The sequence below is a fragment of the Protopterus annectens genome, chromosome 8.part0, assembly GCF_019279795.1.
Source record: "Protopterus annectens isolate FY-2018-M chromosome 8.part0, PAN1.0, whole genome shotgun sequence".
NCBI classification, from domain to species: domain Eukaryota; kingdom Metazoa; phylum Chordata; order Ceratodontiformes; family Protopteridae; genus Protopterus; species Protopterus annectens.
This window is the reverse complement of record NC_056741.1, coordinates 1,232,158,745-1,232,174,520: the sequence shown is the minus strand read 5'-3', so window position 1 is coordinate 1,232,174,520 and position 15,776 is coordinate 1,232,158,745. Positions and strand designations below refer to the sequence as shown.

The 15,776-nt window shown below is 42.4% G+C and overlaps 1 protein-coding gene across 1 annotated transcript in view; it reads left to right on the top strand.

Annotated features, from left to right (window-relative positions):
• Positions 1–2,439: 2,439 nt before the first annotated feature.
• UBA1 (ubiquitin like modifier activating enzyme 1) overlaps positions 2,440–15,776 on the top strand; it is a 2,903,587-nt gene continuing 2,890,250 nt past the window's right edge. The window contains exon 1 of the mRNA XM_044080725.1: positions 2,440–2,586. The gene's annotated coding sequence lies outside the window, so the exon portion shown is untranslated. The remainder of the gene's footprint in view (positions 2,587–15,776) is intronic.

Genomic DNA, 15,776 nt, shown 5'->3' with positions numbered 1-15,776 from the left:
TGAGAATCGAACCGGACAGCGTCTTACTGTGAAGTGACAACGCTGCCGCAGCACCACCACCGCGGATTTCCCGTTGCCAATACTGAAGTTATAATTTTGTACTAGTGAATAATGAATGATCCTAGTAGATCAGTTTACGAATATCGGTCATCATAAATTGTGTGTTTAGTTACCCTTTTAGTTTATGTAAATTCGGTAATTTGCCAGTAATGTTTTCAATAATGGTTCATTTTTTAGTGTCAACACCATTTTAATTTTTCTAAGGAAAGTTAATTATGTAGTGGGCAGTGTATGCAGTTTGCGGTTTATAAGGTAAATGCCGGCAACTTTGTATTGCTGTTGAGTTTTGCCCAGTTTAGAAGTGGGACTTTGAGGTCCTTTGATAACTTTAAAAAATCAGGCAAGTTGCACAAATGACAGAAGTCTAGAATATTTTAGTAGCACTGATGTGCCCAGGGATTTGGGCAGTGTTAATGGCACTCCAAATAGAGTATATGGAAAAACATTTAAGCAGTGTACCTATGCGTTTTTACGCAACACATTTAGTCTAGGGTCTGCCATTAGAAGGGGAAAACGCATTGTAACCATAGCCAGCTTTATAGACTCCACAGGCGTATGTCAATTTTTGTTCTTTATAGCCCCCACACACCCCCCCCCCATTCTGCTGAAGTCACATGAGTCGATTCCAGCAGTAGAATGGGCAAAAATGGGGTAAACTGTGTTTGATAGAACGTACATGCAAAAATTGACTTTAGGTTTGAAGGTTTCTTTTATCAATGTGTCCTTTGCACTTGAGAACCTTGCAGACTTCCCCGGTAGAACACCATTGGTTAGGAAACCAAAGAATACGTTTGCTGTAAAGCAACTATGACTTGAATCCGTTTCAGTCACTTTCATTATAACCATCGCTTCAGTGTCGTGGGAAATGAAGGGGGGACTGAGCTTGCACACCTAACTAGCTGTGTAAAAACGGTGGGTAGGGAACCGATGAGGGATGCAATTCTGAGTTGCAGTAGTGTTTCATGATGAGTTTTCGATTAGGAGTTACCGACTGCGACCACGTTAGTAATCGTGAGTATTTGATTGCTCCCACGTACCTTTATGGCAGATTTAAAGCTGCATAACTAATTACTGTATTCGGTTTGTAATAGACTTGTCAATAACCCCTGATTTCAGCGACTTCCCTCATTTTTGACAAACTCCAGCTGTCGCTTTTAATACTTTCTAAAACTGACGGGGGATGTAAATTAGGGTTGCCACCTTTTCAGATGGCCAAAATGGGGCAGTTGTGGTACAAACATCAGATTTTGCAGGCCAAAACACACCCACAGCCAGTACAAGGGACAGAACTTAACTTTTTGCCTAAATTAAAGCTTATTCTTGTATCATTTTAGTTGCTTATTCTGTTTCTAACATTTAGGTGTTTCAGATACAGACTAACAGTTTTATGCAACTATTACATAAAATATAGGAAATAATGTTGCCCTAATATTTAAGGACAGTTGCCATTCTTACAATATTTTTGCAGGACACAACTGCCCAAAGAGGGACTGCCCCTCGCAAAGTGGGACAGGTGGTAACCCTAATTGCACGTAATAAATGATATTTTGCTTAATGTATATACATTTTCTGGCAATGTCTCGAGTTAATATTACTAAGTGCCCCTAATTGTTTCTGGATTTGTCCGTAATTCGTCAAGAGCTGGGGGTAATCGTCTGGTAGTAACGTGAAGTCTTGCATACATATGGAAGTTAATTTTGTGGTAAGCTGAATTAAAGCGTAGATTTTTATGGTGGTGTATTTCAGTAAGTTTTTTTTCTGTTGCTTTTAATTCTGACCACCTATTTTTGGGGTTACCACCTGTCCCACTTTGCGAGGGACAGCCCCTCTTTGAGCAGTTGTGTCCTGCAAAAAAATGAAAGACAATTTTCCTATATTTTATGTAATTGCATAAAACAGTTCTGTATCTGAAACACCTAAACGTTATAAGAAATGGAATAAGCAACTAAAATACAATAATAATATTTTATTTAGGCAAAAAAATGAAGTTTTTTCCTTTGTACTGGTCATGGGTATGTTTCACCCTGCAAATCTGACGTTTGTACCAAAAGTGTCCCACTTTGGGCATTTGAAAAGGTGGTAACCCTACCTATTTTTCCAGACGCACTTTTGAGTTCTTGGCTGTATGTTTGTAAATATTTTGTCTGGCGGCTTTGGACGTGTTAAATGTTAATGTTTTACGGCGGACAGGCAGGATAACTTTCTATGTATGAAACAGAATTTACCCATGCTTCCTGATATAGGCGTGTTTATTACAAGTCTTCCAGTGACTCATGAAAATATTTAGTATTGGTTATATCTTCAGAAGATATTTGCAAGAGGGAGGGCGTTTTAAATGACTTGTGAATAATGAATTATATGTGCTGACTTCCTGCTAATCGCCATCTTGGTTTTGTGTGTGAATGAGTGAGCAAGTGCCGGCTGGATAGCTTAAGACTGAAGGCCGAGCAACTCGACATTGGAGAGTGACATAAAGCATAAAGGAAGGAGATTTGGGGCATCGGCGACGCCAGGCAGGAATTATTGGTGAGGAAAGAAAGCAGTTGTAATCTTTGCTTGAAGTGCTCAATTTATCTGTGGGCAGCAGTAGTCAAGGCCTGCATTACTTTTGAATGGGGAAGAGGGCCTTCATATCTGAAGGGTTCATTAAAGAGCCGGAGCTGTAGTACTGAATGTGACAGGAGAGTCAGATTAAGTATACCAGATAGTGTAGAAAACATTTTGTATTTCTTTTGCAAGCCTTAATACTTGATGCAGGTATGGCATCCCAGGCCACTCTGGGATCACTTTAACGTTTTATTCCTGTGTAGTCTACTCCTTGAATAGCGCAGGTGTTGGCTGCCTAGCATCCGATAAGTGCCTCGTCATTGCCTTGAATTTGTAAAATTTAAGTTGCTGCTTTATATGATGCGACTGTTCTGTGCATTGGTGTAATGCTTTGAACAGAGGGCGTATTTCTGAATTGAAATATGATACCTCCGCTCAGTGCAGATATTTAAAGCGGCGGAGAAATTGAACTGTGCTTGAGGTTCTTAAGCATGGTTTATTTTCAGTTAATTTGCTACCTTGTCTGCTGTCACTATACTTAACAGTCAAGTCTTTGCTTTTGATCTATTAAGTTTGACCGATTGCAGAGTTTGTTTGCACTGGTCGAGCAGTTGAGTCTCCTAAGTTGACGAACACCGTTAACCTTAGATTTTTTTGCGGGGGTGGCTAGAAACATCTTTTTTATATATAAAGTTTGCAGTTGGTGACTGTTACCAAGCCATTGCCTTCAGTTCATCTTATGGGCTTCTGTTATGTCCACCAATGAGTAGCATTGTGACTTCCGGCTCACTTAACCTAAATGACAGGTGCCGCTTTCTTTGGTACGCAGGTATGTTTGGGTTGTTTTGGAGCTTACGTCAGTAAGGTAGTTTACGGTATATTCTAATTAAATTTACTGTTAATTCTTAATTGTACGCACAACTGTCCAAGTTAAGAATACCTGATAGGATGAAGGTGGCTTATATTGTTTCAAATGTAGTCATTAAGTGAAGTCCCTCTGCTGACTGCTACCTGGTTGTTGGGAGCAGTGATACCGCACAGCAGCTTGAGTCTTTTGAATGTGAGACGATAACTGATGTACAGGACGCCAAAAAATAAGTTGACATTTGAACACGAGTCAGCGTATCTGCTTCCTTGCACTGACTCTTGTATTTTTTTTCTTGTGTTGAAAGCACGTTTTTATATGCATTGTATGTGTGTAATCATGTAGTGCATTACAAAAGTGGGCCCTTCTGGATCGTGTTGTCCATCATGGTAAATGTTATTTTTATTGCTGTAACAGATGTTGGCATGTGGGTACTGGTGCATCCGTTAAATCTTCAGTTTTCATGGTGCTTTATGCTGTTTCGTGTTGAAAAACTGATCTGGGAAGACTACCCGAACGTGTACTTAAAGAATTAAAATTTGTTTAATATGATTTGACATGCAGGCTCATTTGTACTAGTGGATTTACGACTGAATATGGACAGGCAAAGGGAGCTAGCTGCATAACCACATTTTGGCTGCAAGTGCTTGAAGCTGTTATTTTCTGCATTAGCTCGTTGGGAGTTTTGCCCTGCTACATAATAGATGAATGCCCTCACCCCATACAATTTTTCTTGGTGGAGGTGTGAGGATGGGACTGAATTACTGTAAGAATGAATGTATCCTGTCAGTAATTTAGTGAATGCCATTTTTTTAACTTTGTATAGTGTAATAGTGGTGTCTGTAGCTGAAGATCTCTGAAGTCTGTAAGCTAAAGGAAGAGTATTAACATTTGTTTTAATGCATCCTTTTAAGTATTTAAAAATAGCATAATTTAAAATTGAGTTAATTGAGTTTAAAATACAGCGGAAGTTTTTTTATGTCCTCTTAGATCTTAACAAAAAGGTCTAACTTTTGGTTTCTGAAGCACATACAGCACATGCTAAATTAAAATGTTTTGACTAGATCTCTAAATATTTCTGTAGCAAACAGAAAAATGGCAGTGACATGGGAAGCAGTAAAGCTTTTTGCTGTGTCCTAAGGGGAGCTTTACTATAGTCATGAACTTGCATAAGGTTCATAGGTGGGTACTAGACTATTGGCCGTAGGGCCTATATAAGCCTAGCCAAAAAGGTACCCTGGCTTTCGCCGCCCAAGAAAAGTATTTTTCTGTGCCCTGTTCAGCAGAGCCACAAGTGATCCCCGGGGTGAATTTCCTATATCCCATCCAATCAAGATTTTTCTTGAGTGCGAATGAGGAGCTTTGTGTAATATGGATAGGTAGTTTGTTCCAGAGTATGGCAAGTCTCTGGGTTAGGAATCTATTCCTCCCAACATGTTCTGTTAATTGTGGCAACAAGGTTTAGGTCCCTAGAGTGTGTAGCTCAGAGGGATTGGGATTTCTTTAAGTGGAGCATGTCCAATGGATATGGGTTTGACATAGCTTTGTATGTTTGGCAGAGATTGCCTCTAGGCGATATGCAATGGAGTAAAGCTGGAGTTTTTTGAGACCGTCTTCAAAGGGCATCTGTTTGAGGCTGGTAATCCTCTGTGAGGTATTTCTGCAACCTTTACAAGTGTAGATGTCTTATGAGTACATACCAAAAGGGGTGTTTTACTGTATAATGGGTCTGAGTGACTGGTAGCGGTGAACAATGACCTTTTTTTTTTTTCCTGGATGAGAAGTTTTGTGATGTGTGCCACATAGGATTTCCTAACTACTGTGGCAATATGATTATCAAAGGAGAGACTGTCTGCCTGTGTCCCAAGGTGTCTCTCACACTTTCAGTGTTAAGTAGACTACCACGTATGTAGTAGTTCATGGGTACAGAGATTTTACCAAAGGGGGTGACCATGCATATTTTGGCCTTGAGCTTGAGGCTTTGACACCAGGCATCTGTCTAAGTGAGGCCCTTTTGTAGGATGACCACATTAGGAGTTTTAGATTATGGCTCCTAGTTTGCAGTCATCTGCGAACTTCACTGTCTGAAGACCTTCTGTGTTGGCTTGTACTTCAGAGAAGAAGATATCAAACAGGAGGGCCCAGGACTGAACCCTGTGGTACTCAACGTGTCACTGGTCTGAAGTCAGACTTGGCATCTGCTACTTTCAGTGTGGGTTCTGTCAGTGAGCCAGTTGGCAACCCATCTTGTGAGATAAGGATTTATACCTAGTTTAGTGAGTTTATCTATAATTTTAGAGTGAGGGTTGGTGTCGAAAGCCTTGGCAAGATCTAAATAGTCTGTGTGAACCAAATTACCCTCATCTATGGCTTTGGTGACTGCTTCAAAGAAGTCTATCAGGTTTAGGAGACATGATATGCCTTTTACAAACCTGAACTGGGTGGGGTCCAGAGTTTGGAGATTACCAACGTCTTTGTTTATAAGTTCCATGATAACGTTCCATGGCCTTGCGGACCAGGCTAGTCAGGCTAATGGGGCGATAGTTCCTGGTGTCTGTGGTGGCTCCCCCTTTGTGGAGTGGTATAACAGTTGCTGTGTGCAATTCAGTGGGCACAAAGCCTGAGGTGAGGCTTATTGAACATGGTACTTGGGTGGGGTGCCAGTTCATTCTGTAGTTAGTGTAGAACGCAGCCTAGGATGTTGTCAGGTCCCATGGATGCTGTGCTCTTGGCTTTGGAGAGTGTGGTTTTTACGTGTGCAGCCGTGATTACAGGAACTTTGCATTCTTCCGGTATAGAGATGGGCCCTTTAGGGGGAAAGTTAGCACTGAACTTGTCTGCCAGGATGTTGGCAATATCAGTTGGTTCTGTATATTTAGTGCCATTGTGCTGTAACAGAGCAGATCTGAGTTGCCATTGAGATTCTTGACATAGCTATAGAATGCTTTGTAGTTGTCTTTAGAATCTTTGGCAATTTTGTTTTCATAACTAGCTTTGTAGGATTCTGAGGGAGCTCCGCTTTTTACTGAGGCTGCCCAGGGAGTTCCTCCAATCATGGGATTTTATTCTCTACAACAGAAGAAACTGTTGGGCACAAAAGAGTTTATGGCAGGGGGACCACCAGATTGGCTTCTTTTTTTGGAGTGTAGCATCTTGGTTCTGTTAGGGATAGCATGATTCATGCACTTTTAAGTGCTTATAAAGTGAATTTGTGTAGGATTCAACAGTCGTACCTCTATTCGTCTGTATGGGTGTTATAAAGTTTGCCATTTCTGTCTTGAGAAGCATGGAGCTGGCTTTGGAGAAATTTTTTACTGTGGTTTTCCTAATGGGTGGGGAGGGTGATTACTAGTCGGATCTTACCAACGGGGAATTGACCTCTGGTGTGGAACACTGGTCGCCCATGTTGGTAATGACCAGGTCTAGGATATTGCTGCCCCTGGTGGGGGTGTGGATAACTTGATCCAAGGCATTGGAATTTATGAATTCCAAAAAACATTGAGCAAGAGAGGTGGTACAGGAGTAGTTTTCCCAGTTAATGGTGAGGTAGTTGAAATCGCCCATTATTAGGGTGTTGGGTTATACCCTAATATTTTCCAGTGCATCAAGAAATTAAGAAGCATTCCGAAGAGCAGTAGTCTCTTTTTTTAATGTAGAATTTAGAGTCCATATGACTGTTTGTTTGTGGGAGCAGAACTGTCTAAGATTTTTTCCCCCCTCAATACTAGCAAGGTGCAGGCTGTGTAGTATGATCGTGACCACCTTCATGGTGTAAGAATCTCTGGGGATTACATTGTCTTGTTAGAAAAACTTATGTCATTGGAGGATTTCTTATCTGTCTTTCTGCTGCCTTCATATGCAGCTGCACTGCTGACAGCATTTGCTGTTTGGTTAAAACATACCCCCATGTAACCATACAAGAGACATTTGTCCTGAAACCATGTTATTCTCTTGCTGTCTCCAGCCATGGCTTTTTGTGGTTCCGCACCTCAGTTGTGACCATGTAGGCATTCCCTTTGAGGCATGCAACATAGTACATTCATACCTCTCAACCTCTTGGAGCAAAAAATCTGGACAAAGCCTAAAATGATGGGACAAATGGGGACAGATTTTTTAGACTTAGTTGGTAGAATAACAGGTTTTGCATTAGCATGAATTTTCTGAAGGATTTGGAGTCTTAAACTCAAATGTTTCATTTAATGATTACAGTCCTCAGCTGTTTGCCAGAAATGTACATATTTTAGGAGGTATACACCACAAATGAGGCAAAAATCTGTACAGTTGAGGTATGTATTTATTATAGTTGAGGTTTTGGGGAAGAGTATTGTGTTCATTACTGCTTGGTTGTAACTTGATTAAAGTGTAGCTATCATTCTAAGTCTCTTGGATTAAGCACTTGGGCTTCAGACCAGTTGTTTTACATTAGGAAGGTTTGTGGCAAGCACTGTGGTGGCAGGACAGGTAGCTTTCATCCTTCTAAGTTGGGAACTACTGATTGAGAGCCCAGTGTCCAAGTGTATTAGTTCTGGTTTAGGCACTTGGGCTTCAGGCCAGTTATTTTACATTAAGAAGGTTCGTGGTCTGCATTCTTGTGGGAGAAGAGGCTGGACTCTGCCCTTCTGAGCTGGGAATTTCTGGTTAAAGGTTTATAGTGCCTGAATATTTGAACTGTATCTTACTGAAATTGGTACACCTTGTTTGCTCTAGCATAGACTAGATCCAGGCCTGCTGAATCTAGCTTTGTTTATATGCTGCTTGTTTGCTTGTTATTTCCCTGGAAGCTAATTCCACCTAATACGCGGCTTCTCAGCGCTTCTGTGGATCACTAGTGATATCTGCATTGCTTACTGTACTTATTTCCTTGTTTCACTTGAAAGAAAGTTACTGTTTGTCGTTTTTGCATTTAGTTACTTGTAACACATTGCACTCGAGTTACCTGGCACTTGCTTTCTAAAGCAATTATATAAGTCATCACTAAAAATTAAAAGCACTACACCCTCACTCCCCACTGGCCCTAGTTTTCAATTAAGGAATTCCCAATATTATTCTAGCATGTCCAAAGGTCAGTTGTCAATCTCCTCTCCGGTCCAGCTGGTGAATCTGGGAATCTTGAGGCAATGTTATAACTGCCTCATGTACACAGACAACCCTCTCCTCCTCCCACATAACACAAATACTTGCGAGAGATGCAGCTATTTAGCCAAACTGGAGGCTGAGCTCTCTCAACTCAGGACTGGCAAGACCAGACAGGAGGAGAAGGCAACTACACACACCACAAAACCAGCCTCACATAATGCTACCACACCACTGAATCAAACACATAAACACACAGACATACTCTGAGACTGAGTAAAAATTTACCTAAACAGCAGAGGCCTCCAAAGCAGACACCCCAAACAACTGCTACCTCAAGACACCCCACAAGCAACACACAAACCACAAAAGCAGTGTGCAAGCAGTCACAGCCCTTAAGGCCAAATACAACACCAAACATACTTGTCATAGGTGATTCCATAGTCAAGACACACTGACGTCCCACTCACCAGGCTGAACAAGGAGAGGGTCACAGTAAGCTGCCTATCGGGCGCTAGAATCCGCCACGTAACACAAGCACTCGGGTCACTCCACGGCAAATACAAATATGACAGTCATTGTCCATGCTGGTGTGAACGACCTGAGACGTACCTCCCTGGACTACATGAAAAGAGACATGGAGGAGCTCTCTGATTATGTAGCCCAGGCAGGTATGACCCTGACCAGTATCCTTCCTTCACCAAGAATGATGCCACAATATAGAGACAAGATGATCAGCTTTAACAATTGGCTTAATGTCTGGTGTCATTCAAAGGGGATCCAGTGTCTGTCTGCCTGGGATGACATGCTTGACAAGCCACGCTGCTTCGCGAGGGACGACTTGCACCTGTCACCCCTGGGATTCCGGATATTGGTTAAGGCTCTTGCCACCCCCATAGTGCCTTTTTTAGGCAAGGCTCAAATTCTAAACCTACCACCCTAGAATTCAAAAATGGGAAGAAACTGAGGGTAATGCTGCTCAATGCCAGAAGTCTAAATCTCAAAATGCACGCACTCGAGGCCCTTCTCAGTATGGAGAACACCGATGTCTGTGCTGTAACTGAAACCTGGTTCAAGGCTCCTGGGAGCACCCCTGCACTATTAGGTTTTACCTTGTATCATGCGTTCGGCCCCAAAACCCGGACCACCACCACAAAAGGAGGGGGTGTATCCATATTCATAAAGGATACCCACACCTCCAGGTTGGTGGCAACGCACGAAGCTTTGGAAACCATCCAGGTGCAACTAACCATAGGCAAAACTGCTCTAGAAATTGTAGCATGCTACAGGCCACCCTCTCAAACTCAGGAACCCCACACAGCCTTCCTGAAGACACTGGAGGGTATAAATGTATCTCCAAACACCATCATATTGGGTGACTTCAACTATCCGAATATAGACTGGGAACATTACTCAAGCCCTAACTTTCTAGCCCAACGGTTCCTGGAGTTCATAAATTCAAATGCCATGGAACAGCTAGTCACTGTTCCCACGAGAGAAAATATACTAGATCTTATCACAAACATGGGGACAAAATGCTCCACACCGGAAGTATTATCCCTCATTGGTGAGATCTGATCATAAACTAATCTCACTGGAAATCCACATCCCGCCCCCACTCCAAACAAAAAAGACCACAGTGAAGAACTTCTCTAAAGCAAACTTCACACTACTCAAGACTGGTGTGGTATCCTTCAAGGCCCCTGAGCCAGTGGAAACCACAACCCAAGCTGCGGAAGCCCTTACAAATGCCTTCTATGAACACCTCCAGGACTGCATGGATCAGGCAATCCCAAATAAAACCAAGACTCTTTCCACAAAGGGCGAACGTCCAGTCTGGTGGACCCCAGCCATTAAACTTTACAAGAAGAGGAGAAAGCTATTACATGATATAACAAAATCCATAAAAGGGAAGTCACCCCTGATCATTATTAGTAAAAAAAAATACGAGCACTCATATAAAATCAACTAAGGCCAATTTTGAGAGAAAAATTGCCATGGATTCAAAGGACAATCATAAGGCCTTTTTCAGCTATGTTAGGAACCTGGGTGGAAACTCCCAGATATGCTCAGAATTGGTCCAAAATGATATAAAAATCACTGAACCCACAGACATTGCCAACATACTGGCAGACAGGTTCAGTGCAAACTTCACCCCCCTCTCCCCCCTAAAGGAGAGAACTATCCCAGCGGAGTGTAGCCTCTCCCAGACATCTCAAATGCGCAGGTGAAAGCTGCTCTCTCTAAAGCTAAAAACACAGCATCAATGGGACCGGATGGTGTCCCGGCTGTGTGCTACACGAGCTAAATGAGGAATTAAACCCGCACATAAGGCAGCTGTTTAATCTCAGCCTTACCACAGGATGTGCCCAAGGAGTGGCGTACGGCAACTGTGGTCCCACTCCACAAAGGCGGTGCCTCTACGGACCCTGGTAATTACCGCCCCATAAGCTTAACAAGTCTAGTCTGCAAAGCTGTGGAGAGGATCATAATGGAGCTCATAAACAAAGATATAGGGGACTTGCAGACATTGGACCCGACCTAGTTTGGCTTCAAGGGAAGATCATGCCTTTTGAACTTGGTCGACGACTTTGAAACAGTCACCAAGGCCATTGATGAGGGAAAGGCAGTCCATACAACCTACCTTGACCTTGCAAAGGCTTTCGACACAATACCCTACTCGGGTATTGTAGAAAAACTTACCAGCTTAAATGTAAACCCATATGTCACAAGATGGGTTGCAAACTGGCTTAAGGACAGAACCCACAGGGTTAGAGTTGCTCGTGCTATGTCAGACTCCAAGCCGGTCACAAGTGGTGTCCCACAGGGCTCGGTCCTTGGCCCCCTATTCGGCATCTACTTCTCAGAAGTACAGGCCAGCATGGGAGGACTTTGGCTGACAGTTTGCAGACGACTGCAAACTGGGCGCCATAGTGGAAAGTGCATCGGACACTGATATCCTTCAGAAGGGACTCACGGAAACAGATAGCTGGTGCCAGAGCCATGGCCTGAAGTTAAACGCCAAAAAATGTATGGTCATACCCTTCGGGAATAACAAGGTAACCCCACGCTACCATATAGGTGGCAATCCACTAAGCACAGAAGAGGTTATCAGGGACCTGGGGACCCAGGTTGACAGTGGCCTTTCTTTTGACACTCGCGTTGCTAAAGTGGTTAGAAAGACCTTCTACATTGCCCACCTGATCATGAAGGGATTCACATCCAGATCTAGTGAGGTCATTGTTCCCTGTACTCTTCACTTATCAGACCAATGATAGAGTACAATGCCCCATTCGGGATGCATCTCACCTGACATCTGCAGCAATTGGAGAGACCCCAAAAGTTCCTCACCAAAAGGATAAAGGGACTCCAAAATCTGTCATATGCTGCCAGATTGAAGAAACTCCAGCTCTATTCAGTCGCATGCCGTCTGCTCAGAGGTGACATGTGCCTGACATACAAGGCCATGTCCAACCCGGAATTAATGGACATGCTCCACCTCAAAAAATCCAAATCCACCAAAACCACTAGAGCAAGAGACTTAAACCTTAGCACGGACATAAATAGGACGTGCTGGAGGGATAGATTTATCATTCAGACTCCCTATGCTGTGGAATAAAATCCCGGTCCATGTGAGGCAGATCACCTCGCTGGCTCTGTTCAAGAGAAATCTTGACCTGTGGATGGGAGATCGTAGGTTTACCCCGGGAATCATCTGCGTCACTGCTGGACAGAGGCACAACAAACTAATGGGCACAGTATTTTTTCATATAAGGGGTGGCGTAAGCCACAAAAATTTGGGCTAGGCTTATAAATGCCTTAGGGCAGATAGCCTAGTATAAACCTATGAACCTATGAATTAACGAAACTAATTTTCTCCAAAATGTTCTGATTTTTTGGAAGATTTGGGAAGGTGCTTAAATGTGTTTTGCTACTACATTGCTAAACTTGTTTAAAATAGCAGTTTGATTATTAGTTATGATATGCTGCTTTAGCAAAACATTTTCTGTGTTTTGTTGAGATTTTATGCAGGGCAGTTAAAGGGGTGCAACATACTGTTTATGAAATTTTAGGCAGTCTTCCGCAAGTAAGTGCTGCAGTTTGAACAGTGTCATTTTTCATAGGTCTGTCCAGTTTCGATGTTTTGTGAGCTGTAAAGTTCTGTTTTACAAAAGTGTTTTGTTAAGAACAAAGTTAAACTGTTTCTAGTGGATTCCTTGCAGTTTAATTACTCCAGACATTTTGTGCAAAATTTCAAACTTTTAGTTGCAAGACATCCATTTTTCATTAATTTTACTTCACAATGTACTTCATTTCTGTCTGGGTGAATGTACTTTTTTTTTTTTTAATTTTATGATTATCGAGCAGCAGGAACTTAAGCCCCCCCCCCAAAAAAAAAATGCAGTAGTCTTTTCTACAATCTGGCATTGTTTATTTTTAATTCAGTGGTGTGTGTAAAGAAAATGTCGTGGGTGTGGGAGATTGAGTGTGCAGGGAATGCTAGTCTAGTTCCATGTACCTCATATGTAAGAGCAGATAGGATCTGTCATATAAGGGAAAGGGACTTGAACTGAAGATGACATCTGGGAGCAGCTGGGGTAGCCATCTGGTTGAGTTCTGTAAAGATTGTGTGAATATATTTGGTGGCGGCCAGGAAGGTTATCCAGGGAAGTAGAATATTTCTCCTTTTTCTGTGGTCAGGTGGCTTGCTTAGCACTTGCATGTGGCATTTTTGTTTTTATGCTTTTTCTGTAGTTGGAATCTTTATCCCAACTGTTGTGGAAAAGTTTGTTCAGTTTGTAGAAGGTGTAAGCAATCATTTAGTGGCTGCTGTATCCCGAGCCAAGATGTGCTCTGACAGTATCCATTGCTGGGGGAAAGTCTTATTCCTCAAGTGTCATGGTTTTAATGTAAGCAACTTAAGATTTGAGTGAAACAAAAAAAAATACATCTTTGTTTTGCTGGACAGGGAATATAGGGACCAGTTAAAAGAATCTGTCGCAAGATACCAGGGTAATGTAAGATGGTGAAAAGCTATGACATGCAAATCTGTACCGAATATTTTGAGGTAAGTCTGTTTAAGATAGCTTTGTTAGACCTCTGTGATAGCTCTCTTGCCCAACAAGGTCTTGCTTTCTTGATTTAAAAAGATAAGGTGCCTTTGACATGGACACATCACTTTACGTGGGCATACTTTCATTAGCACTGCCTACACCATGTTTTGGTGATCAGTTTCTACATGATCGGCATGCTGTAGTGGAGATGCCTTGAAAGTACCAGGCCTGTGGTGGGTGGTTGCACTTCATATTTAATGACTCTCCCCAAAGCTCTTCTGAGGTAATGCAAGTTTGAGATGGATATACTGGTTTCATACATTATGTAGCTCACAGAACAGGCACATGCATTGGAAGTTAGGCATTTATCTGTCATCTGAGTGTGTCATGCTGTCTGGGAACAAGGGGTGATGCACATCATGCTTGTCTATTTTTGGTGTTTGCCATTCTTGGGTTGCAGCAACCATAAGTACTGATGCTCTTTTGGTGCGTTTAGCAGTTGGTGATGCTATAGCTGTAGCCTTGTTAGATCTGCATAGAATCTCACACCTGGTGTTAAGGAGTTCAGGCTTTTTCTAGATTTTCCTTTTAAGTGGGGGGGCTTTGGGCTGGCATGTTAAAAGGTGGCGGATGTATAAAAAAAAAGATGGAGTGGTCTTAAATCTGTGAGGGTTTGTGTAATTTTCACCCACAGTTAATATTGTTTGCATATTAATCTGCAAAGGCACTTCTTCCTCGAAAACTACTTTAGATAATGATCATAATCTTCTTTCGGCTGTTCCCGTTTGGGGTCGCCACAGCAGATCACCTGTTTCCATTTCATCCTGTCCTCTGCATCTTGTTCTGTCACACCAACCACCTGCATGTGTCCTCTCGCCACATCCATAAACCTTATATTAGGCTTTCCTCTTTTCCTGTTACCTGGTAACTTCATCCTTGGCATCTTTTTCCCAATATACTCCGCATCCCTCCTTAGCACATGTCCAAACCAATGTAATTGTGCCTCTCTGGCTTTGTCTCCAAACCTTCCAACCTAGGCTGACCCTCTCTAATATACTTATTCCTAATCCTGTCCACCCTCGTCACACCCAGTGCAAATCTTAACATCTTTAATTCTGCCACATCCAGCTCAAACTCCTGCCCAAACTCCTGCCTTTTTGTCAATGCCACTGTCTCCAACCCATACAACATAGCTGGTCTCACCCTCTTGTAGACCTTCGCTTTCACTCTTACTGGTACTAGTGTCGCAAATCACTCCTGACACTTCTCCACCCACTCCATCCTGCCTGTACTCTTCTTCACCTCTCTTCCACTCACTGTTACTCTGAACTATTGACCTCAAGTATTTAAACTCCTCCGCCACCTCTACTCCTTGCATCCTCACCATTCCTCTCTCCTCACTCTCATTCACACACATATATATTACTACTTTAGATGTGTCCTAAAAATCAGTAGCTCTTGACCAGATTGGGACAAGGAGGTTGACTGTTAATATCAGTAACTGCAGTCCTATTTAATTCTGGAAATCCAGTGTTGAGTGAGATTGGTTGCCTTGATTGGAATAATGAGTGTTTCTGCAAGACTGTTTAGTTTCCTGGGGTTCTTGAGTCTAGTAACTGGCCTAATGTGCACTCTTGGAAGGGTTAGAGAAACTACTCCTCTTGGTACTGGGGTCATGGTTTTATTCACATCTTTTCTTGTACTGTGAAGGGAATGAGACTTCGCATATTCTTGATTTCTCACTTCAACAAGCACTTCCTGAGAGTCTATATTTTTTGTTTCCTCTTGCCATGTGGTTGTGTGCGGGTTGGGTTGGGGTTGATGGGGATTATGCACTTAACTATTGCACAGCAGCCAGATAGTATTGCTAGACCAAATACATTGTTTTGCATGTAGCACTCTGGCCTAGATTAAAGATTAGTTTGGTTTGCTTTTGTTTAGCTTTCTGCAAACAGTGTTTGCCAATGTGCCAGCTGTGGTACCAGAAACCTTACAGGAGAATGACCTCTTTTCTTTGACTTGCTTCTGGTGTTAAAATAAGGGACTCCACAGAAGCATCCTTAACTTGGACATTTCTATAGTGCAGGCCCAGAGAAAAGTCTCTCGAAGTGGGGAAAGTATCTTGGCCTGATTAGGGCCAATTTAAACAGATTTGAGCTGTAGTGTCTTGCTCCTTT